Source organism: Epinephelus lanceolatus, chromosome 6 (assembly GCF_041903045.1).
Source record: "Epinephelus lanceolatus isolate andai-2023 chromosome 6, ASM4190304v1, whole genome shotgun sequence".
Lineage (NCBI taxonomy): Eukaryota > Metazoa > Chordata > Actinopteri > Perciformes > Serranidae > Epinephelus > Epinephelus lanceolatus.
This window is the reverse complement of record NC_135739.1, coordinates 34286355-34310058: the sequence shown is the minus strand read 5'-3', so window position 1 is coordinate 34310058 and position 23704 is coordinate 34286355.

Genomic DNA, 23704 nt, shown 5'->3' with positions numbered 1-23704 from the left:
CCACAAATATGGTTTTAGTGGTGAAACCTGTAAGACATTAACTAACGTCTATCTACCAAACATCAACAGACCATTTTTCCTGATACATCAAAACAATTTGTAATACATGTGTTGAGTGCAAGAGCAACATCAATAGCTGTAGCATCAACAGATTTCAAAGATATCAAAAAGACATCCATGTAGCTATGACACCAGTTAACATCAAACATAACTGGAAGTAACAAAATAAATATTTAATATTAAATTCCAGCTGCTTCTTGTCATTCTATCACCCTCTTCAGTGTCGCACATTATTTTGAATTTGACCGTAGTAGCATCGTCTCTATTAAATCTCATGGGTTATTAATCTCTGCTAGGTTAGTGATGTGTTGTGACCCGTACAGCTCCCTGAGGACCCTTTAATAACCCCTAATGGGCTGTTAAAGTAGTGAGTGGGGCCCCGCCTCTTAGGACTGGATGGTCGGGTCTCACCACCAATTACAGCTCATCGAACAGGAGAGGCCAAGGGCTGATTTCATCTGTAAGCGTGTGTGAGACTGCACCTGCATATGTGTGTGTGTGTGTGTGTGTGCATCTGTCAGTCACACTCCTCTTCCACCCAGCTAGCTGTGCGCAGCCAGTCATTAGCAGCAGCAGCAGCTAGTCATTAAGCCTGTCATTTCCTCTGTCTGCCAGCTGACCTACTGATTTGGATGGCTTCTGTACTTAACCTGTGACCTCTGATTTCCCTGCTCACTACACATGAGGTGTGTGTGTGTGTGTGTGTGTGTGTGTGTGTGTGTGTGTGTTTTAGTTGGAATGTTGTCGATTATGTGTGACAACCTTTTGTTAACCATCATGTACATTTCTTTATTTTCTGATTAAACAGAGTTTGAATCTTTTATGTTTAAAAAATGCCCGACATGTTTGGCAAAAAAAGGTCCCTTATAAGTCATGAAAAAGTTTTACATTTTGTCCATGAGAATGTGTGGGAACCCTGAATGTTGAATCAGTGATTGTTAAACAGGGTTCTTAACACAGATTATTCAGATTTCTTCTTTGTTTGGTTTGTTAACATTGTACTAAACTCATTCTCTTGACATTTTTTTGTTTCTCTGGTAAAAGTATGACATACTGAGATGATCGTAAGACATAAATGCTACATTTAGTCTCTCAGTGAGAGCAAAGTATCCTGTTTATTTACTCAGTCTGTTTCCACTCAGTATCATGCCTTACCAGATAATGGTTTACATTTTAGTGGAGAAAAACATATGTAACAATTTCCTGTTGGATAAGAGGTGAAACGTCTTCTAAGACAAAACCAAGTCCAGTTGCGTTTGATTCAATTGCCTTGAGAATTTCCTGTTGTTTTGGCGTTTCAGGCTTTTCTAAAAACACTGTGTGCTGAACTATGTTTGATCACTTCACACTTTAGACATCACAGATCAGTTTCTTAAAGTTGCTGTACTTGATTTCTGATTATAATCTAACCTCGTTAGAAAACGTGGTCTGTATTTTGGGTGGAAAATATTGGCTTTGTTTGGATGGACCGCCACAACAAAGAGAGGGATTGTTCTAATTTAGTGTGATTTATATATGAAGACCATTAAAAGGTTTTCTGAACTTTTTTAGTCAGATATTTTAATAATATTGATTGAATTTCATTAGTTCTCTCTCTTTCTCTCTGTTTGTTGTTTTTTCATGTCAAAGTCCTATCTTAGACATATGAGTAGTTGAAGCATGGGGCATTTTTACCCCCTAAATTGAGATTTTGGGTTGGCAGGTTACATTTAAAAGGAGCGTGTGGTGTGGGTATGGGTAAACAATCCAATCTGGGAACCTGCCCATCAAAAGTGATTTTTCCATTTCAGTTTCTGTGGCAAAACTGTGTGGGCAACACAACAAATTAAAAAAGAAAAACTGATAAAATACATTTATTGGAAACGGTGAAAATGGGACAGTTGGTAGATATGCATTACATGCTGCTCCTTCATTGTGGTACAACCAAACCTGCACTGCAATGCAGAGGCAAAGCACTATCAAAATGTAATTTCCTTGTCACCTTGTCAAGGCTTGTTTCTCTTAAAGTTTTCCTACGAAGCTCCATTTCTCTTGTCATGTCCCCACAAATATGTCCTGATTGAATTCAAACATATACAGTACTGCACAGTTACTTTGCAATTTTGTGTCTGTTTGCATATTAGTTAAAAAACCTACTGTATGAATAATATATGTTCAGACACATGAAGGGTTTAAACAGGTGTGTACTGGTCCCTTCATTTAAATATCCACTAATACCTTCTGACTTCTCCACAGCTGGGATTAACCTCATGCTACTTTGTCTTAGCTGCCGCTCACTGTGGCTCCCAGGAAGCCTCTTGAAGCCCTGCTAGAAGCGATAGAAACTGAAATTAGGCAGCTTTCTGCCCCAAAGCTGCTGCATTAAGACAGCCCTCACCTTGGCCTGCAGGAGCTGCGCTAGCCGTACAGCTAATCCAAGCACTAGCAAAGTCAATCAGTCAGACCTTAAGCTAACTAAAGCTACCTCTGCTCTTCCTTGTCTCCCCAAGATAAGGTAATGAGGATCCTGAGGGGTTAAGGTGAAGTTTGGCGGTCGTGTGTTTGAGTCTCAGGTGCCACATGTAATGGATGACCAGTGAATATCTTGGTAAATACACCGACTCTCAGGTAGAAGAAGAGGAATCAGAGGGGTATTGTCTTAAGATGATAAGGCAATGAGAGGCTTACAGAGTTGTATCAGTGGATGAGGATGGGGAGACTCGCACAGTAATACCTGCTATCTAGATGTGACACCACAGCTTGGCCCCCGAGCGGGCTAGGCGGTGTTAATATTCCCCTTTTGTCTTGTCCTGATAAGCTAATGAGGGTTATAGCGAGGGGTGATGAGAGTGTTAAGAGCTGCATTAGTGGACGGAGAGGAACAAGGGACAGTCGAGCTGTTAAACCTCCTGGTTTGACGCTGTAGGGCAGCTCTCAGCTCCAGGTGTTGATCACAAATCAGGAGTTGTCTCGTACTGATAAGGAGAAGAGGTGAGAGAACAGGAGAGGGTTAAAGTTAGTGGTGCTAAAAGAAATGATTTATTTATAAGGACAGTCTGAGATTTGTAATATGTTTTTTGATCCCAAGCAAATCTTCCAGGACTTTAAATTGTAAAACAATATCTACCATCTATTAGTTTGGGCAGAAATCTCTTGATTTTAAAAATAACGAATTGAAGTTTTAGTTGTTTCAGTCATAACATTTTCTTCTCTAGGCGTGCAATTTCTGCATGGTTTAAGTATTGTGTTAAACTAAAGACCACTCAGCTTTCTAAAGAACTGGGCAGACTTAGATACATATTGTATTTAGTTATCTTCTTGCTGATTTTTATTTTCCGAACCCTGCCTTTTAGACATTACATAGATTATAACGTAACAACAGATTCCTTTTAATAGACAGCTCTGCCCTGTTTACGGGGTCACCTCCCCAAATCTGCAGAGTCCCTCGGCTTTACAGAGCTTCATAGTGAGTTTCAGCTCATTGATTAGCTGTCCAGCTGCAACTGGACTGTTTTGATTCATTCTCACTACTCTCATAGTGGATTTTGCACAACAGCAGCAGGCTGCTATTTTCTGTGAAAAACCTTTAAAAAACCACTACCTGCTCGCATGTAGTGGCAGAAAGTCAATGTTGACAGAAACTCAACTCCAAATGAATGATAACACTACTCTGTAACTACTGTATGTATTAATCAGCAACTGTATGCCAAAAACTTTATTTTATTTGTGGATTATCAGATACAAAAACAAAAAATCCAAAGGATAACATGTTAAAGTCATAACACTTTATTATTTCCAACATGGTCCCAAGATGTTAGAGGATAAGGAAAACACAAAGAAGCACAAGACATTTAACATAAAAATAAAACAAACACAATTCTTAAATTCCAAAAAATACATCACCACAATTTAGGAAATAAAAAAATGCTCCCCAACTCCACAAAAAACAAGGATATCAACTTCTTAGTTGACGACATGCCAATATTATGTTCACAACTTGCCCCCAAGTGGCCAAGTCCCATCATTTATTGCAGATGTAATGCTAAATTCTGATTTACTGCACAGTTACAATAAGTTATTTGTTAAAATTCACATTGTGTTTTTAATTTCAGCCTGTATCTCTCACTCGTTACCCTTCTGAACTTGTCATCATCCAGATTCACTGACTTGATAACTTTGTTTTACTCATTGTAAAATATAAGTAAGTAAAACACCAGCCACAAGTAACTTCTATTAAAAGTTTTATTTAAGTTAATTTCGAAGCTCTTAAATTTACCTTGACACTGCAGTCACATTCTCTTCAACTATATCCTCTTATATGGACGACCAGGTGCACCAACAATGTCTCCTAACAAAATGTCTTCTTTTAATGTCTTTATAGGTAGGAGGCAGAATAGAGAGATCATACAAGTGGAGAAGTCATGACACTTGCATTATGAATTTGTCCTTGAGAGACTTATTTGTACACCTAAAGTTTCTTTCAAGAAGTTCTATGCAGTTATTTTTATCCCCTTGTCAATTGAGTTTATTCTTCCAAGGCAACCTCTGCATACATTTTATTAACATCAATTTATTTTCACTTTTGTCCACAACTATCTCACCTACCTAGCATTAAACACATTTTGCATCCATCCATCTTCTTTCAGATGACATTATATTCATAAAGGTTTGCTGTAATTTCTCTTCACTTTATTCTTTTGTTGATCTTGCTGTGACTATTTGCGCCCCATGGCCACTTGCCTCACCTTGCTAGCCACAACAAAGCTTAATTGTACCCACACTGACAGTTAATGGTAGTCATTGCATGTTCAAAGCTACAATTAATGGCACAGATGGTAATGTAAATACATAACCTACACAGTTGTTGTTATTTACAAGTGATAAAAACACATTGCAGCTTTAGGGTGAGTGGGTGAGGATGGTAAGCTCGGCTCAACTGGTTAATTGTGGGACACCAATTTTTAAAATACAACTATAAACAGTTACTTTATTCATTTCATACCATAAGATTATCTTGTTTCAGTGACTTTGTGGCCATTTTGTAAAAAAAGAGATTTTTCTTTGTTAACCTTTTCTTGACAAACAAATTTGAACATGCTCTCTCAAAACAAAACTATTCATAGAGACAGTCTTTCTCAAAAACATTTTATTTAAAGAATGAGTAAGAAATAAAAGTACATGTGTGACATAACATTTTGTAACTGAAAGATTAATCTGTTAGGACCATCTGACAACAATTATGACAAATCCCCTTTTGCACATTTACTTATTACAAACAGGGAAATGCTTATTTTTTAATTTGTAATTCTACTGTTTCGCCCCTCTCAGATAATTTTCTTTGTCACCTTACTTGTTTGTGTTTCATCAGTGTCAGCCTATATGATATTTTACAGAAACATACTACTAATTCTGTTTTGCTAATGCAGGCTGTTTTCCTTCACCATTGTTGCTTAAAAGAGGCCTGGTATCTGAATTGAAATCACAGTTTGGTCAGTGGGAAGGAAGGTGATGTACATCTCATTTTACTCTTGTTTAAATACACACAAACACACACACAATGGCATTGTCTCTCATATTCTCTCTCTGTCATAGTTTATTGTCACATGTTATTGAAACCACGTTCTGGGAAACTGAATGCTGCAGCACTCGACACTCAAACAACAATGTACATAGGGGATTACCCATAATGGGCATACATTTAATCTGAGAGAGTTGTGAAGTGGTCAGAAAATAGAGCAGAGGGGAGAACAGGAGAGGAAAGGAGCCATACCCTCTACAGTAAAGTTATGTTTTACCTTTTTATTATTCTAATTCTGTGCTTTTGTCCCTTTGAAGTTGGTCTGTTATTGCTTTGTCTCACCCAATTAAGCACTCTTATTTTTAGTTTTAGCACAGTAGAAATCAAACATGATTTGGATTTTAAGGAGGAGACATTGATAGAAACAATATATAGGCCTAAGTATGCAATAGATAAACTTATTGTGTGGGATTTATATGACGAGCAGGAAAGGAGCATCAGCACACAGAAAGAAAGTGAATGGGAGATATACATGTAGAGAAGTCAAACAGATACACCGCTGTGTGTCTTTGTGTGCGTGCCACCTTAAAGATGCCGCCTGGATAAGTAGCAGCAGAAGTCAATGTTTGTGTGTGCGTGTGTGTGTGTGTGTGTGTATGGATCTATAACTAATGGTGCAGATGATGAGCCAGAGGATGAGGCTTCGTGTAATCGTTGGCCATCCATCAAACAGCAAGATGACAGCATCACAATACACAGCCTGGGGAGGGGAGGGACAAATGACTGAGGGGTGAACATGCACACATGCGCACACACACATGCAAGGATGCAGACACACACACACACACACACACACACACGTATACATAAAGTGATGTAAACATAGTCACACAAATGTTTAGAATTTTTACTGCTAATGAAGGGTTTCTGCTTTAAGTGTTAGCCTCGGTGTGTGACGTTGTGAATTCATAACTGTTTAGAGAAGTGACTTGTGTACAAAACAGTCCTCGACTGACCAAAATCACACATACACACACACACACACACACACACACTCTTCAGTTTTTCAGTCCTTCATCTGAGTGCAATTACAGTGATAGTTCAGCAAAACATGTTGATAGTGCAATAAATAGTCTTTTTTTTTTTGCTTTTATATATGAGAGTGCATTTTTCATCATTTCTACTAAGAAAATAGTTTTGCAATGGCATGCCAGCTGTGAGGCTGAATAGACGTACACCTGATATTGATTGGAACGTGTGTGTGTGTGTGTGTGTGTGTGTGTGTGTGTGTGTGTGTGTGTGTGTGTGTATTTGTATGTGAGTGTACAGGTGTGTGCATGTGTGTATGAGCCGTCAGTTGTCGCTGATGGCAGTGTGTGCAAGGCTCTTGAGGCCTCAAGGCCTCTTGGCTATCCTATACACGCACACATGCAAGGACACACACACACACACACACACACACACATCGACTGGCACCCTGCTCTGCTTTTAGAGCCATTACTGTCAAACAGCTGTTAGCACGTCAAGAGAAGTGGTGTTGATGGGATAGAGCGAAGGAGGGAGAGAGGCTGAGGGATAAATGGTCAGGGCCAATAGATAGATAGATAGATGGATGGATAATTGGGTGTAGAGGAAAGAGGGAGGGGTGCGAGGGATGAAGTGGTGGAGGGATGAATGGCAGGGTGGAGGGAGGGGAGGTGGGTGGCTGGACTAGGCCTTCTCTAAGTGAAGACAGATTGATGTGGGTGTCAGAGAGGACTCCAGAGAGGAACAGCCCTTTATTTGACAGTCAATTATCAGATAGACCCAGTGGCCTCGCAGTCCACGGCCGTCGCCCTCATACAGTACGTAAGTGGGTTTCAAACACTGGCTCGGCACCCAGAGGTGGACGACTGGAAAATTAAATTAGGCCCCGAGAGAAAAATTATGGTCTTTGGACGCACGTCAGTGAACCAAGTTTTTGTCAGTCCGCTCTCTGAGTTATCGCCTCACTTGTCTCTTTATGTCCTTTTGTCAAAAGATAGACAGGATGATGATAGAACTGTATAGAAATATAAACCATACGTTGTATTACTACAATAGATCAAATGAAAGAACAGGATGCACTCTCAAAGAAGCTGAGTTAACTTTGTTGCCATACAGCAAATGCTGAGGAACTTGTCTTGGTGAGCGCTTAGAGCAAGACAGGACAAAATTCAACAATGCATATTGATCAAACCTTTGTATGAATAAACATAATGGAATCCACTAAGAACCATGAATATAAAGGATAAGCTAAAACAATAATACACTTAATGTGCCAAAGGTTTACAATTCAGGAGTCAAATAAGCTCAACATATTAAAATAAGAAACAATAATATAAAAACAAAAGCTTCTTCTATCATTTCTGTACACACTTCGTCTAATACTTTGCTCCCACTTGGTTTAAAGTTTAAGTTATTGTATAGCTTTTTACATTTTATTCATATAAAATGCTGTTGTGTTGGGTAAAGTTGACGAGCAGCCAAAACATCAGGCATTAAAGCAAAAATGCTAACCTTGTGAATGTGTCTACCAGATTTTTATAAAGTCCTCTGTGTTTTATTATTGTTATTATTATTTTCATCCTTCTGTTTAACCCATTGGCCTTGGAGTTTTAGTTCTATTGATAATAAGCAATTAATATTGAAGTCGGGTCTTTTCCAGTGCCACTCTAGTACAAGTCGTCAACTCAAGTGTCCCTTCTAGTTTTGCGAGTAGCTGTTTTATTATGAGGAAGTTGGTTCAACAATGCACTGTAATGTCTTCAATTATTTTCTCAGTGTAATTGTTTGCTATTGACAGAGGACCCTCTCTCTTCACCTGTGCACCTCCTTGTTCGTGTAACAAAGAAATTGGCTTCTCTGAAGTTTTTCTGTTGGAATCCATCTAAGTGTACAAGTTGGAAATTTGCATTGAAGATTGATGTTTAGTTTGATATCTTGAATGTAGTTTATAATAGCCATTTTTAAATGTTGATAGAGCTGAGGGTTTTGGAGTGTCATTGTTTGATAGAACTAACATTTTAGAGACAAATCATCGTTCTTCACTTTCACCATTGACCTCACTGACAAAATTATGCCGACACAGGTCTGTTTTCAAACTCTCTTCTCTCTGGCACTTCTGATGGTAATTTGATAATAACATACTGGCTTAAGATCAAACTCCACTGGCACCATTTGGTTAGTCACTGGTCGGCTTCGACTAAATGATGTTTATATGTAACTGTTGCATTACAAATTGAACTTTTTATGTGGACCAGATTTGCTTTATATCAATGTAATTAGTAAATCTGTGAACATAACTGTCACACAAACTGTCATACAGAGTATAGGTGTGAAGGTCAGATGGATGGATGGACATGGAAATTGGAATTGAAAACATTTGTTGTTGTCACTGCTTCACATCTCATCATAATCTATATGGAATTTATTGTTTAAACATGTCCATATTATTTAATCTTAGCTAGTGTTTTTTAGTTACGTTAAATCAGCCATATTTGAACTGTACTTTAGTTGCCATCACCATGAAGTGGTTTATAGGCGTGGTTAAAAAATCCCCAGTATGCTTAATGTTACATTTCAGTTTGGTAGTTCTGGAAAAAAAAAAAAAAAAAAATCACTAAAATTAGTATTTTTTTCCCTCTTTTGATGAACCCACACCTCCACGGAAAGCAATATTTCCCTTTTTATTATCTCCAAAAATGATGTTGCCAGTGTAGCAGGTCGTTTTAGTGAAGCAGATTATAAGGTACACTTGATGGGGATGGTGAAGTTTTTTGAAGGGGCCTCAGAGAGTGCAGCGGCCTTGCAGACAAGGCCAGTGGAGTTGTGTTGCTATTGGCTAGCTGTGGCGCTTGACGATGAAGCCTCATGTGTGCTATTCAGTGTTTAGCCTTGAGCTGGGATGCCACAGGCAAGTGCTGTGGAAAAAAAAACACATGTTCACACAGGTGCCCATAGGAACAGGCAAATGAATAGATATGCTATACAGCTCTTTAATTTCTTTGTTAGTGACAGTGGTGGTTGAGGCTCATTTAAGAAGTTTGAAGCTTGCAGTGGAATAAAACAAACATAACTTTCAGTTTTATTGAATTTCAATATCATCCAAATTCACCATTCATGTACAGATGCGTGACAAATAAAAGGGAAAAAACAACATACAGCAATTAGAAATATGTTAAGCCACCAACACAGTTTCTGTAAGTTGGAGTCGATCAGTTGCTATGAGATATGGTGACTGTGAAGGCCATAGCATATGACTCACATCATTTTAATACTAATCACAGCAGTAACTCACTCATTTAATCTTTTAATCTGTGACCTGCACTGTATATACACCTCCTGTCTAACATACAGAAAAGATACAGTGTTTGAAAGGTTTTTACATGCTGTGATGTTTGTTATGAGAAGTACAAATGTGTGTGTAATATTGATATAGTAATATTGTAACATTGATTTTTAGATGACTTTGTTACAAAACATTTATGTTAAAAATAAATAAGAACATGCATACCCCCACATCTATACAAAGATACTGTAGGTGATTTCACTAAAGGAAAATTTGGACCAAATTTCAACAGCCCTGGCTGGCTCTGTCCGTGGTGCTGAACACAAGGCAGCTACATCCAGTCAAACAAGGACAAGTCACGAGTAAAAAGCTACTGTTAGGCTATAAACGAACACTACGGTTACATGAAATAATGTCACCACTACAACAAGACTGTAAAGCCGTGTTTGGCGCGGCTCTGCTCATTTGGCCACTTGTAAGCAACCACCTTTTTTAATACACATAGAGGCCTCAAAGTTCACAAGTGGGGTATTTACTGATGTATTGTATGTCATAAAACAAAACAACAACTCTTAATTTTGTGTTGACCACAGACATTATTTCAGGCATTTTACCAAAAACCCATTAAAAAACCCATTGACTCATCGACCCAAAAATAATTTATTTTTGGGTTTTACTCTATATTGTATAATTTCCCATTGCACCTATATATATATATTATATATGTATATATATATATAACAAAATTGTCTCACAAATGTAGCTTGAAATAGAGACTGACTTGTTATTGTTTAATTTAATTTTGCTAACTTGCCATGGTTTGTTTGGTGCAAGTCAGAGTGTGGATGGCTTCAAGTCAGTTTTGCAGTTGCATGGCAGAGGCCACATCAGATTGGCTTATTCATTTCTTATTCAAAAGCTGCTAGCTTGACTGATATCTCCATTGATTCATTTGGCCCGATTGCTACAGTAACACTTTAGTACAGTGGTCCCCAACTGGTCCAGCCACAGAGTCCAGATTTCTCCAGAGGCATTAGGTCAAGGTCCTCACAGTTTAATACATTCAGCATCATACTTGCATTTGGCCATGTCGCTGATCTGGTTTGCTGTCTTTGTCAAGTAGCTGCCTGTTACTGCTGTAGTACATTGTTTCTTTGACCACGCAAAAGTGACATTTACATGTTTAATAGTCCAAAGCATGAGGGGAGCTGCACCTCAGTGCCCGGTAACTTTTGAAGTCTATGACGTTGATTTAAACTTGCAGCAGGATGTGTTTTGGTTGAGGACAAGATGTTTGTTGTTTGCTATTGTACATTTGTGTCAATAGGCTTGGTCATTTGTGTGTGAACTGTAGTGTTAACAGAGGGGTTAATCTGAGCATGTGTATTTCAGAATGTGCAGGTTCATCATGCCTGTAGATGTGACGGTATGTGGTGTTGGACTGAAAGTGTTCTGTAATACTAAGTAATTATACATCAGTAATAGAGGCCTGTGTGTGTTTCAGTGCATATGCCCCTCATGCCCTCTGTGTGCCTTTGAGTTATGGCCCCCCCTTGTTTAGATGTGTCCGAGCTTTCATTGCATTTTAAGGGTCCATTAAGAAGTCCAGGCTTTTGGTCCCTCATTTTAACTCAGGATATGAGGACGATAGGAATCTTGTGGCAAGTTGCTGTTTTGTACTTTATAACCACACAATAACTCCCCTACTGACATGTTCTTCCTAATACACAGCCTCACTTATAAAATATTTGGACTTTACTCAGGATTTCATCAAAGAACATCAGTAAAACGCAGGAACCAGAAGCGTCTCACATCGATGATCATCAGGGTGAAAACATTTATAAGCAGCTCATTTTGAGAAGGAGATCCAATCAACAGCATTTAGAGACGAGACCAAATGAGATCAGAAACGCAGTGATGCAGCCCGTTTTTGTCTTTGCATCTTTGCAGGGTTAATGTTCGTTTATGTAAAGACAAATCAGCCGCTTCTATACATCCAACCTTTAATGGGTCTTAATTGATCATCTTCTCTCTATCCCTTCTCTTGTCCTTGTGAGGAGCATGTTGCTCCTTATCTTTCATATGTATTTGCACTCATTTTCACAGCTGAAACATCTTAGATCGCCATTCTGGTGAAGTGCACTGTGGTTTTTAATATCAGAGCCATTACTGTCAGTGTTGACTGCACATGCTCATCATTTCTGCTGTGACATTTGCCAGAATGTCTGTATTGCTATAGTGTGGAGAGGAAACATGTTGATGGAAACCGAAAAAAAAAAAATCAAGCTTTTATATTACATTTCAGTTTTCCCACAGCTGCATGATATTTTTATATTTCTATGCTCACTGTCCTGATACATCTAGCATCCTTAGCTTGCTTCTTTGGGTCTAATTTTCTGTGAGCATTAGTTTGTTTGTGCGCGCATGTTGTGTGTGTTGTGTGTGTATCAGTAATGTGCTATCAGTGCCCCCTGCAGTAAAACCAAAGGGAATAAAGAGACGAGGGAGCGAGCGAGAGAGAGAGAGAGAGAGAGAGAGAGAGAGACGCCACAGAGGAAAGATAGCGAGAGAGAGAGAACAAGAGGATCGTTTTCATTATCTCCGGCACACAGAGGAACTTAATCACACTGGTACAACAGAGAGGTCTTATAGCCAAAGACTGGATCCTGTGTGCCGAGGTATCTGTAATGTACAAACCGCATTGCACTCTCTGAAAATTTACACCGCCCACACAGAAAACCCACAAACTGAGTCCATTCTGAGATTTTTTCTTTAACTAGAAATGTACTTTATGTGCAGTTAAATACAAACCACTATAACCCATATGTAGCACGAATGTTGCGCATCACCTAAAAACAGACAAGCTTTGCCGTAGAGGATCAGCAGCAGCACTAGATGGGTGGATTGTTAGTGAAAGAATTAGATTAAAACATAGATTTTTTTTAAAGATTAAGGCAAGATTATCATTTTTACTGATATTACTGTTATATCAGATATCAGCTAGTCAGTGTTGGATTTCTTTCCAAAACACAGTTACTGACACAGTTTATAGTCAGCACTTATTTTGATTCTTTTAGGACGTTTTTCATTTCTTTTTTTGTGAATTAATTCTTTATATATTTAAGGCCTAATGTAGTACAGTCTTTCTCTGAGCCACATAGTGTTGTTAGTTTGGGTTTCGGTAAGAGGGTGTAGGTGCTGCTCCATAGATTTTGCCACATTTTCCACACTATGGTAAATGTTTGTTTTTCATAATTGTAGAATATTCTCATGAATGTTTAGCAGCTAACAACAAAATCAATTTCATTATTTTGTTGCTACAATTTTTGCAAGAAGCCTGTGAGCAGAACATACACTCATAGACTAAAAATATTTTGGCACAAAATTTCCCACACTAGAAACCTGAGTGTAAAATGTTGAGAGGAACGACCTCATTCTAGCGTGCATGCATTTTTGTCGATGCAAGTTTATGTGCTTTACCTGAAAGAGACGAGGGCATCTGGCATATGTGTTTAAGTGCTTTGACTGAGGTGCTTATATTTAAAATCTGTAAAACAGTTTCACCTTGCCTGGCTGAGAGCAGGACTTCATAAACCTGTAGTCAGGTTTTATCCATGGCTCATTTTTATTTTATTTTACATTTATATTTTATATCCATGAGGTAGTCTTTTTTCCCCTCTGTAATCCAGAATCCTGCAGTGTCTCATGACCCACCTTCCAAAAACAAAAGATCAGTTTAAATAAGAAAAATAAAAATCCCACCCATGATTTTTCTAAAAGACTTAAATTTCAGTTGTGTGTTCATCCGTTTAAATTTAGACTAAACACATCCAGTGCAGCTTCTTGCTGATCTGAGTGATCTCAGTCTATACAGTCACTCTCATAGTAACAATTTTCATTCTAACACATGCAGCAATTTATTTTCTAAAAATTGTGCAAAGAATTAATTCAATAATAATGTTAATGTTTATCATTCCCATTTTTTGGTAGATTTACATTTTACAATTATATATTCTGTAAAATCGGTCAAAGTATGCCATCGGTTTAATTTACTCACCATTTATTGATACGGCTTAAACTGACCCATTATACGTTCATAATTCCCTTTTCTTTTGAACAGACCGAGGGCTTTGGAGCTGCTCTGGGTCTCTCTGTCTCTGTGTGGTTTATGCTTTGAAGAGGCTCTCGCCTCTGTCTCCGTCCTGCTATAGAGGCAGCCGAGGCTCCAATAGATGGCATCACAGCACTAGACTTCAGTCATCCTCTCTGCTCTGCTCTGCAGTGCTGTGGTGAGATGCTGCACATGAGCTGCGAGCCAAGCTGAGGTGTAGGCTGCACTAATAAACTAAAACAATCACTGTTTCAAATTTTAAATCACAATACATTTTCTTGTTTTTACTTCTTAAATGATGAAGCCTAAAAACAAGATTTGGAGTTTGACACATTTTGAGGTGATTGGATTTTAGATAGCAAATACAGCTGCACTGATTGCGACTCAGATTAGTTTATTGCGACAGAAAATACCACTCTGTTTCCCCAGACTGTGATCTTTGGTACAAAGGCAATCGCTGGACAGAAAAAAATTGACAGATAAATCATAAATAAATGTTTTTTTGCTGTGTTATAAAAATCTTTTTTTCCCCCTCTGAATTAAAGGAAATGTCACTTTAACAAAACCCTTTATGTAGGTATAAGCATTACAAATGCTAATTTTCCATAAATAAAACTGTTGAATTAATTGGATATGACACAAAAACTATGACTCCATGTCATGTCTAATTTCCTCACTGATGTGAGTATTATTTTATCATGGAGTGGCCTGTTAGGAGCCAGTCAGTCCTGTAACTCAATGTGATCCACTATACTGTTGACAGTTATGACTCAGGATTATAACCTGTGTGTGTGTGTGTGTGTGTGTGTGTGTGTGTGTGTGTGTGTGTCACACCACACCGTGTCTCTGTAATGTGATTAATCACACTCCATTATACCGCCCTCATTTGTCCCACAATGCACAGTTTTATAGGGAATTAACACAGGTCTTTATTGGCTTGTGCAATAAATCAACATGAGCACCTCGCCACTCTCATAAAATAATATTATTTGGCCGATGTGTGAAAAAAAAAGAAGAAGCAGCATTTCCGTCAGTTTGGCTTCAGCGCAGCCATCCTTAAATCTGTCGCTCTCGCTTTCAACTGAAGATATGTGTGTGTCGGTTGACTGTAATGTGTTTTTGTGTGTGTGAATCCCCTGCTGGTCTGTTTCGTGCAGACACTCCAGACAGGAGAAAAGATAGTCAGCTCGGATAATGGAGCATTTCTCTACAGCAAATGTATGAAAAGGGCTCCTGAAATGACAAATGATTGTGGCCTAAAACAGGCAGAGACAGAGAGAGAGAGAGAGAGAGAGAGAGAGAGAGAGAGAGAAAAAATGTATTCATTAGAAATTACATGTGGATGGCAAGGAGCGCCGTGTTGCCTTTCAGTGCGGCTGAATGTCGTGATGTGAATTTGTGTTTGGTGCATAAATAGAGAGAATGCAAGGGAACGTACAGAGAGGAAAACAAACACAGGCAAACATCTATTTTGGTGTTTTTCCCCCCTCTCGTATACTCAAACAGAAAGATTTTCAGTTATCTTGAAAGGCCGTCTGATATCTGAGAGACGGGAATTCTCATTTTCTTGTAAGTATGAAAACATCCTGTTTGATCAAACAATTTCTGTTGTCCTTTAAATATTTTTATAGGTAAAAGAGAAGACACTGTGATGATGTTTATTCTTAGTCATGTGAAATTGGCATAAGTGTACATGTTATAACACATTATTATTCATCGTAAATTATAATTCTGTATTTTAAGCACTGTTTATTTATGTTGCACCACGTTAATATTGTAGAGGGACAAAAAAATACTCAAGACATTTTCTTTTCTTTTGTATGGCTGTAAGTTGCTCTGTGATGCTGCAATCACACAGAAGCAGTCTAACATTAAAAAGGTGTAAAGATCCTCACCGGATTTTGTCTTTCTCCTCAGATAGAGGTATCATATCAAAATGACAGCCGCTCCATTTAATGTCCTTTAATGTCATTTAAATCTCTAACTGTTGTGTGCAGACTGATAATCTTCCTCTTTGTGATCTGTGGACTAATGAGACCTCTCCTCTCTGCCTCTCTGTGGTGGAGTCTCCATCCTAATTTCTTAATGCTGAAACACAAAGACTTGGCTACAGTGTGGCCTCAGTGGAGATCCGCATTGACCATGATTTGATTGAATAAAGGAGGGAAAAAGGGGGGGGGGGTTGGGTAGTTGGAAAAAATAGAGACCAAGAGAGAAATCGCGTCGGTGCCAAGCATTTTTAAGACAGTGTTGATGAATGGCTATTATTTTAGCCAATTAAAGGGATGTACGGAAGGAAGGAGGCTTGATTTTACACTAACAGGTCGCATCTTGTGTGCATGGGGAAAAAAAATCTTTGCTGCGCACCTCCACAGCAATGTCACGTCCCTGATTAGTACAGAGAGGAAGTCTGGAACAACACCAGGCGAGACGAGGGAGACCTTTAGAGGAGAGTGTGGAGAAGAGTGTCATCTGCTATCCTGCTAACATCACCGCACAGCCTAAAGGTTAAGCCACGGCCTCTGCTGCTAGGCATGAATACAGAAATTAATATACATGTAGTAGTATTCTCAGTATGGAGAAGAATCACTTTTTTTCCCGCTACAATTCTTGTTTCATCTCAATCTCAAATGTAATTTCATACATTTGCTCAATCTGAGGTCCAAGGGTCCATTAAATGTGCATCCACAGCACATCTTGAAAGATTTGTCTGGTGTCAGCATTGTCAACAGGTCTGAAAAGTCTTTCAACCACCTCTAAACATTATCACAGCCAAGTAAACAAAGTATTGGATATGGTTTGTTACAGTATGTATAATAAGACTACACAGGTTTTCAAATATATTAGCATAAAATCTCTGACAGTGCCAGAAGTACATTTGTGTGCACACCATATTGTAAGCGTTTCAACATAGGCAAAGCGATATGTTACAATCAGTGTTAAAAGCCCTGTGCGTTATTGTAATTTTAGGACTTTATACGCAATTAGTTTTCCAGAGCTATGTAGCAGTTTATGTAATTTGCCCTAGAGCTACAATTTGAATGAGAAACAATAAGTAAAGAATAAAGAGCGCACCTATGTTATTATTTTTATCATCAGGCCGTAGACAACAAATACTCTCCATCTCCGTCTATCTGTCTGATCTGATCCGTCCATTTATTTCTGTATTTCTCTCATTTGTTTCATTAATCCACCCTGAGAGGCCTGAGATTTCTCACTCTTTCACCTTTCATTCTTTTCATTCTTTCCTGGGCAGGCCATTACTGCCTCGCTGATGATGTTGCCACACAGACTCTTTCAAGTTTGACTTTTATATCACAGTTTCTCCTCAGAAATGTGCACTTTTACTTGTTTCAACTCTCAAACAGTCACACTTTTTTGTTTTTTATTTTATTTTTTTATTTGAATTTTGAATTGTTTTCCTAAACAAATCAACAACAATAAATTTATCCTATTTACAGGTATTCTGTGTAGCCAAAGCCTGATATATTTTACTCCTCTGTGCCATAGAGCTCCACTGTAAAATACACCAATGAGCCACAATGCCACACTGGGTGACATGTTCCTTCATTACTATAAACATCGGTACCGTAGGTTATTTTGATTGAATCCCACATATCCATGTGCCATTAAAAACACACACTGTAAAGCATAACATCATGTTTGAGCAACGTTTACCTAAAAACTACATTACCCAGCCTTTTTCAAACTTTTTTTATTTTTTATTTACGTCCTCAATAGGAGCCAGTGAGCTTGAGGCGGAGTGTCGCAGGAAATGATTGTTGAGAAATGGACTAACACATTGTTGGTTTTGATCTTTTTGTGGTCTCTGTCAGCGATAAGGAAAATATAGAATAACACTCCATCCGCAGCCTTTAAAAGAAGTGACAGGGTTTATCATTTGTGGCAACAGGAGAGTCATTTTATAATGATGTTATGTCAGTGTTAGATAATTGGATTAGGTGAAGTGTATTAAATGATTTCTGATTTCCATCTGCTCCGTGATTTACTTATGTAAGAAAACACTGCACAGCCTCAAACCAGACCTGTAAACACACACACACACGTACTCTTCACACACACTCTCACAGACTACACCAGCGTGTGCTCATACACATTTAATGTATTACAGGCAGATCAAATACAGGCTTCCCACCTACTTCCCTCCCCAGAGAGACTGAGTGTGTGTGTTATTAACCCCAACACCACTGCTGCTTGTCTGCCGGCATTAACCCCATTATCCTCTCCTCTTTCCCCCATGCTCTCTTCTCCTTTTTTTCTCCTCCCTCTCTCTCCCACAGCAGTAATGAAGTTCAATAGGTGCAGTTTTCCTCTCCTCTCTCATGCGCTTATTCTTTCCTCATTTTCATGCCTTTCCCTCCATCTCTCCACAGTTGGCAGTGGCAGAGGTTAGACAAACACACTCTCTCTCCATCCACCCCTCCCTTCTTTCCCTCCCTCCCTCCCTCCCTCACCAGGCCCCAGAGGTGCTTTCTGCTTAACGAGGCTGGATATCTGTTTCCTAAAATCAATCGTCTGTCTTAAACGAACATCCCCGACCATCTGCTTCAGGGGTTTACACACACACACACACACACACACACACACACACACACTGAAAACACACACACACACACATTGCTCTGCCTTTGCCTCGCTGGAGCTCCAATCCCAATATTTGTCGAGTGTATGATCCAGCAGGCTTCTTGAGGGCCCCAGAGAGCCTATGTCGGGACTCTCCTGGGGCCCCTCAGACTGCCTGGCCGGGGGCCTCGCACTTGGCCCTACTCTCTCCCTCCTTTCTTCTCCCTCTCTCCCTCTGTCGCTTTTCTGTTTGATTAATCTCTAAATCTGTGTGACACATGGATGAAGCTCTGAGACTCTGCCAGGGAACTCTGTGTGTGTATGTGTGTGTGTGTGTGTGTGTGTCTGTGTGTGTGTGTGTGTTTGAGACAAAGTGAAATGCACAGCTAATCCCTTTAGCAAGCTGTTGGCTGTTGCATTGTGTCTTGGTGGTAACAGTGGCACTAGAAGACCTGACAGTGATAATCTTACATCTCTATAAGACACTCTCACATGTGTTGACCTTGTGACCTTCCAGCTCAGTGATGCTTAAACTTCAAAGGAATGTTTCCAGCAATTCTCAAACTCATACATCCCAAAATACTCAGGTGGATCATGTCTGAAAACTCACCTTGTTTTCTGAGGATTCTGGGAGGCCAAAGCATCGTATCTTTACCGGTTTCTAGATGTCTTACAGTACACTTAAATTTCGGACAGATGGTGTGTTTACAATGTTTTTCCCTTTTTCGAGACAAGTTGAAGTGAGCTCATGATGAATTTCTTCTGTGGTTATTTGCTCCAGTCACACCACTGCAACTGTTTACATTACATAGCCTGCATTGCTACATGTAGCTACATGCTAACCTCAGGCGAAACAGTAATTTTAGTTGTTGATGTCATTTATTCCTCTGTTATGTCCAGAGTTTGGTAAGGGTTACTTTAAAAGTAATCTAAGTACTTTACTGCATTACTTTTTTTTAAAGTAACCATTTATTTTACTGCGTTACTCCCTGAGAAAAGTAACTCAAGCACTTTTAAAGTACTTTTGAGTATTCTACATTTCCTATTGGGCAATGGACCACAGGGCGCTAAGCCTACATTTTTTGTCTCCAAAAAATTAAAGTTATGGATCACTTGCCCTTCACTGAGATCCAATTCTCCCATCACAACCATTACTTTGACCAGTAGAAACACAGAACGATCTGCTGCCATAGACAACTGTATGACAACAACACCCCAGCATTTTTAATATTTCCTCTAGGGATGTTACCACACAGAGTAAAAGGGGGAAATGATGGTGTGAAACAGCAGAGGCACTTTGTCAACCCGCTGAGTTAACGTTACTGTCATTAGCATCAAGCTAGCAAACAATGGTACATCCTCACGGTCGGACATAAAGTAATAACATTAACAAATAGCGGCGGGGCTTTTACTCACCACAACTGCAGAGGCTCCCAGCTTCATGTGAAACAAACTACATTATAGACGGTCCGTTATTTATTAATCTCTCTGTGTTTTTATATTTTTACTTTTTATCCGCTCCCGTTTTTGTAAAGTTAACACATCGCGCCGTCATTTCAAACTCAACACTTCCTGAATTTCTTTAAGATTAAAAGCCCCTTATAACCTCAGCTAGAGAATCCCTCCATTTTCTAAATAGGCTTTTATTGTGAAACATTTGTAGGAACTTGGTTGTGGAGGATACAGTAGCTTGAATGTTTACGTATGGTACTTCAAATGTAGCTCCTGCCATCTGCTGACGCTTTTAGGTGACTACAACAACATGTCGGCTGGCACATGAACAGACACAGTGACTCAAATAATAGTAAAAGTAATAAAAATAGGACAAGAATAACCCGATGACATCACACATGCCATGAAAGACGACCGGGGATAATTGGTGAGTACCATCGTGTAGTGTGTCATGTCTGTTGGCCAAGTCACGGCACGATTTTATGACTCCACAATCGTGTAATGTGACAGAGTGACTTTCAGAACGGGCAACAGTCATTCCTTGGCATCAATGAGCGTGCAAAGAAGCCAAGATTTGGAAGACCCAGAAACGCTAACCAATCAGAGCAGACTTGGCTTTTTCGGGAGGGGTCTTGAAGGGACAGGCCCCTAAACAGAGTGTTTCAGACGGAGCATGAAAACATGTTCTAGTGAAACCCAAAATACTAATATGAACCTGAAAATGAGCAGGATATGTCCCCTTTAATGCTTCTCATGATCCAAATTATGGCCTGATCAGATTTAAACAAGTACTCTCAAATACTGTACACTTCTTTGTGACATGTAATGATCTATTATATTTTTATATCAATATCAATTTGCATTCATAATCACTCAATCATTCACTTTTTATAACACACTATGTAAAGAAAACTCTTTGTAAAGGACTGTACACAGTATAAGCTGTGGTCTAAATTTATCTTATGTTTGTCTGTGCAATGCATGATGGTAGCACATGGCACTGTAAGATAATTTAAGCCCCCTACAGAGTATAATACATACATACATACTAAACATTCACACACCACCACCAAACAGTAAACTCACTTCATATAATGGACTACAAAAAGAATGGTAAATAGTTTTAGATGCAGCTTTGGTGGCTTGCAGCTTCTTCCAGTTGGGCAAACATTAAATTATCCGTTTTTCCATATTTTATGGGAAAATTTGTTGAATTCCAGGAAACTAAATGTGGGCTCTTGCCAGGTCTAACCCCAAGCAGTTGGCATCGCCCTTTGCATCTCATATCAGTTAAACCCCAGATTCCTCCCCCTCCTCTCTCAAGTCACTATTGTATTCCCGTATTCCCTCGTCCCCGACACCCCCCACCCTTCAGTAATTACACCCAAAGTCAAAAGACGGTCCTGTCAATCAAACAGTCAACTGTCACTTTCTCGGCTTTGTCTCTCACATCTCTGTCTGTCTCTGTCTCTACTGATTTCAGGCTGTGCTGTCACAGCAGTGCAGGGCTCTTCTGCATGCATTCACCAGTGTGTTGTTTTAGAGTTTGTCTGCATTTGTGTTGTCTTGTTAATTTAGCTAAGTAGCTATATATGTTTAGCTGGTTTAACTCAATGGAGCTTTTCACACGGCCAAATCTTTTACTCCTTCGGATAGGTAGCCATGTCATGGGCCATGAGCATTTGTGTGTCAAACAGTCGGTTAAAATGACCTGAACAGATCTGGTAAAATCTTTAACACTGACGAAGCCACCCACAATATTCTCTCCTTCTCTCACTGTGGTTTGAATAATTTCACCCGAGGAAGTAAGGAAGGAGGCAAGGACTGTCAACCATGGTGGTTTCCTTTACTCAGATATCAATATGAACCCTGCACCAGACTGGACAATCAAGCAACTCCTTGTCCTGTCATTTATCATATGTCAAATCTGTTTCCCGTATTAAACACTCACTGCCTGCAGTAACATTACATTACTACTTTGTCATGCTACTGCTGCCTCATAGTTGGAAACGGAACATAGCATATTTCATGATTTCTTGGTAAAGCACTTGATGTTTGAACATAGCCTAAACATATTAAGCAACAGTGGAGAAGTTGAATATGCCACAGGAGTTTTTGTAGATGTTTTCTGCGTGACTCTGACCAAGTAGTGGCAACGTTATGTTTCACAAGTGACAGGTGTATGCGGAAAACAGTAAACATTTGCATCCAGGGAGGCTCCAGCATGCTCATGCATAGGTTGCAAGTCTGGCATTTGTTTCTAGAAGTGAAACACACTAAATTACCAGAGAGTAAAAAATCATATGGTGCAAATCTCACAGCTTGCATGTTGCAAGTTTGGCAAAATGGCCCCAGGTTCACTGCTGTGGCACAGAGCTGAAAAAAGCGTCTGTGTTCCATGAAGGGTCATACGTGTCTGAATATTTTTTCCCTGCACTGAATCAGGCTTTATTTAATATTGTTAAAGCAAAGTTTTGATATTTGTTAGTGACCATCATCTAATCACTCGTTAATTTGACAAAACAGCCATTCACTGCTTGTTTCAGGACAAGTATCTTGAAGTGAAATTGGTGCTTCTACTTCTATATATCATGCAAATACACACACACACACACACACACACACACACTTTCAGTGAGCACGGGGCTAATAGGGTTAATTGTCATGTAAAACCGTCACTGCAGTCAACTTCACGGCCAATCACTCAAAATCTCTCCCTCTAACACACACACATACACACACATATTTACACACCCTCCCATGGGATCTGGCCATGCCCAGATGGCTTTTTTCCCAGTGGCTGTGTGCTGTAGCATGTGTGTGTGTGTGTGTGTGTGTGTGTGTGTGTGTATGTGTGTATGTGTGTGTCAGACCCTGGCAGGCCACAAGGGGCTTTGCGGTGAACAAGGCGCATCTTCTCCGTCTAATTAATTTACTATTATATAGCACCTGTTTCAGGCTAGATAGAGCTAAGGGCACACACACACACAGACACACAGCGAACACACACACACACACACACACACACAGAGCTGATGAAATGGAGAGGTAGTGGGGGAGGCAGGGAGGAGAATCAGGGATGGACGGATGAAGAGAGAGGAGAGAATAAAAGACACAGAAAGAGGTGAGGAAAGGATGGAGGGTGAATGAAAAGGCGGGAGGCGGGCGGAGGGAACGGAGGAGGGATGAAGAGGAGGAGGGAGACGGTAATAAATGGGTTTTGAACTGATTATATTAAGCCGATCCTTTGATCATGTTTAAGGCCTTAAAATGGAAATATGTTTTCTGTGATGGAGGGAGGAGGAGGATGAGGGGGGGAAGGGGTGGAGCAGCTCATTACATGTCTACACTAGAGAAAAAAATCACGCTACACACATCAGTTTTAGACGATCACATCCTCATCGTCCACATGATTGTAGATATGGTACCCTTCAACTCTTCATCTTCATGACATTAGTGCTCTGATTTATGGGCTTAACTTTCTTTGTCTTATTTCCTCTTAACTTTTCTCCCTTTGTAATACAACATAGGAAAAGTGCACTATCACTTATTACTTAAATTTGACATCCCACTAAAGGTCAACACTTACAGGTGAACTGACCCGTCATGAGCTCTGCCCGTAAATGAGCAGGGAGTTACAGGTACTTGCGGCACAGGGGGATGCAAAACATAGTTCATCTGCATACACTGC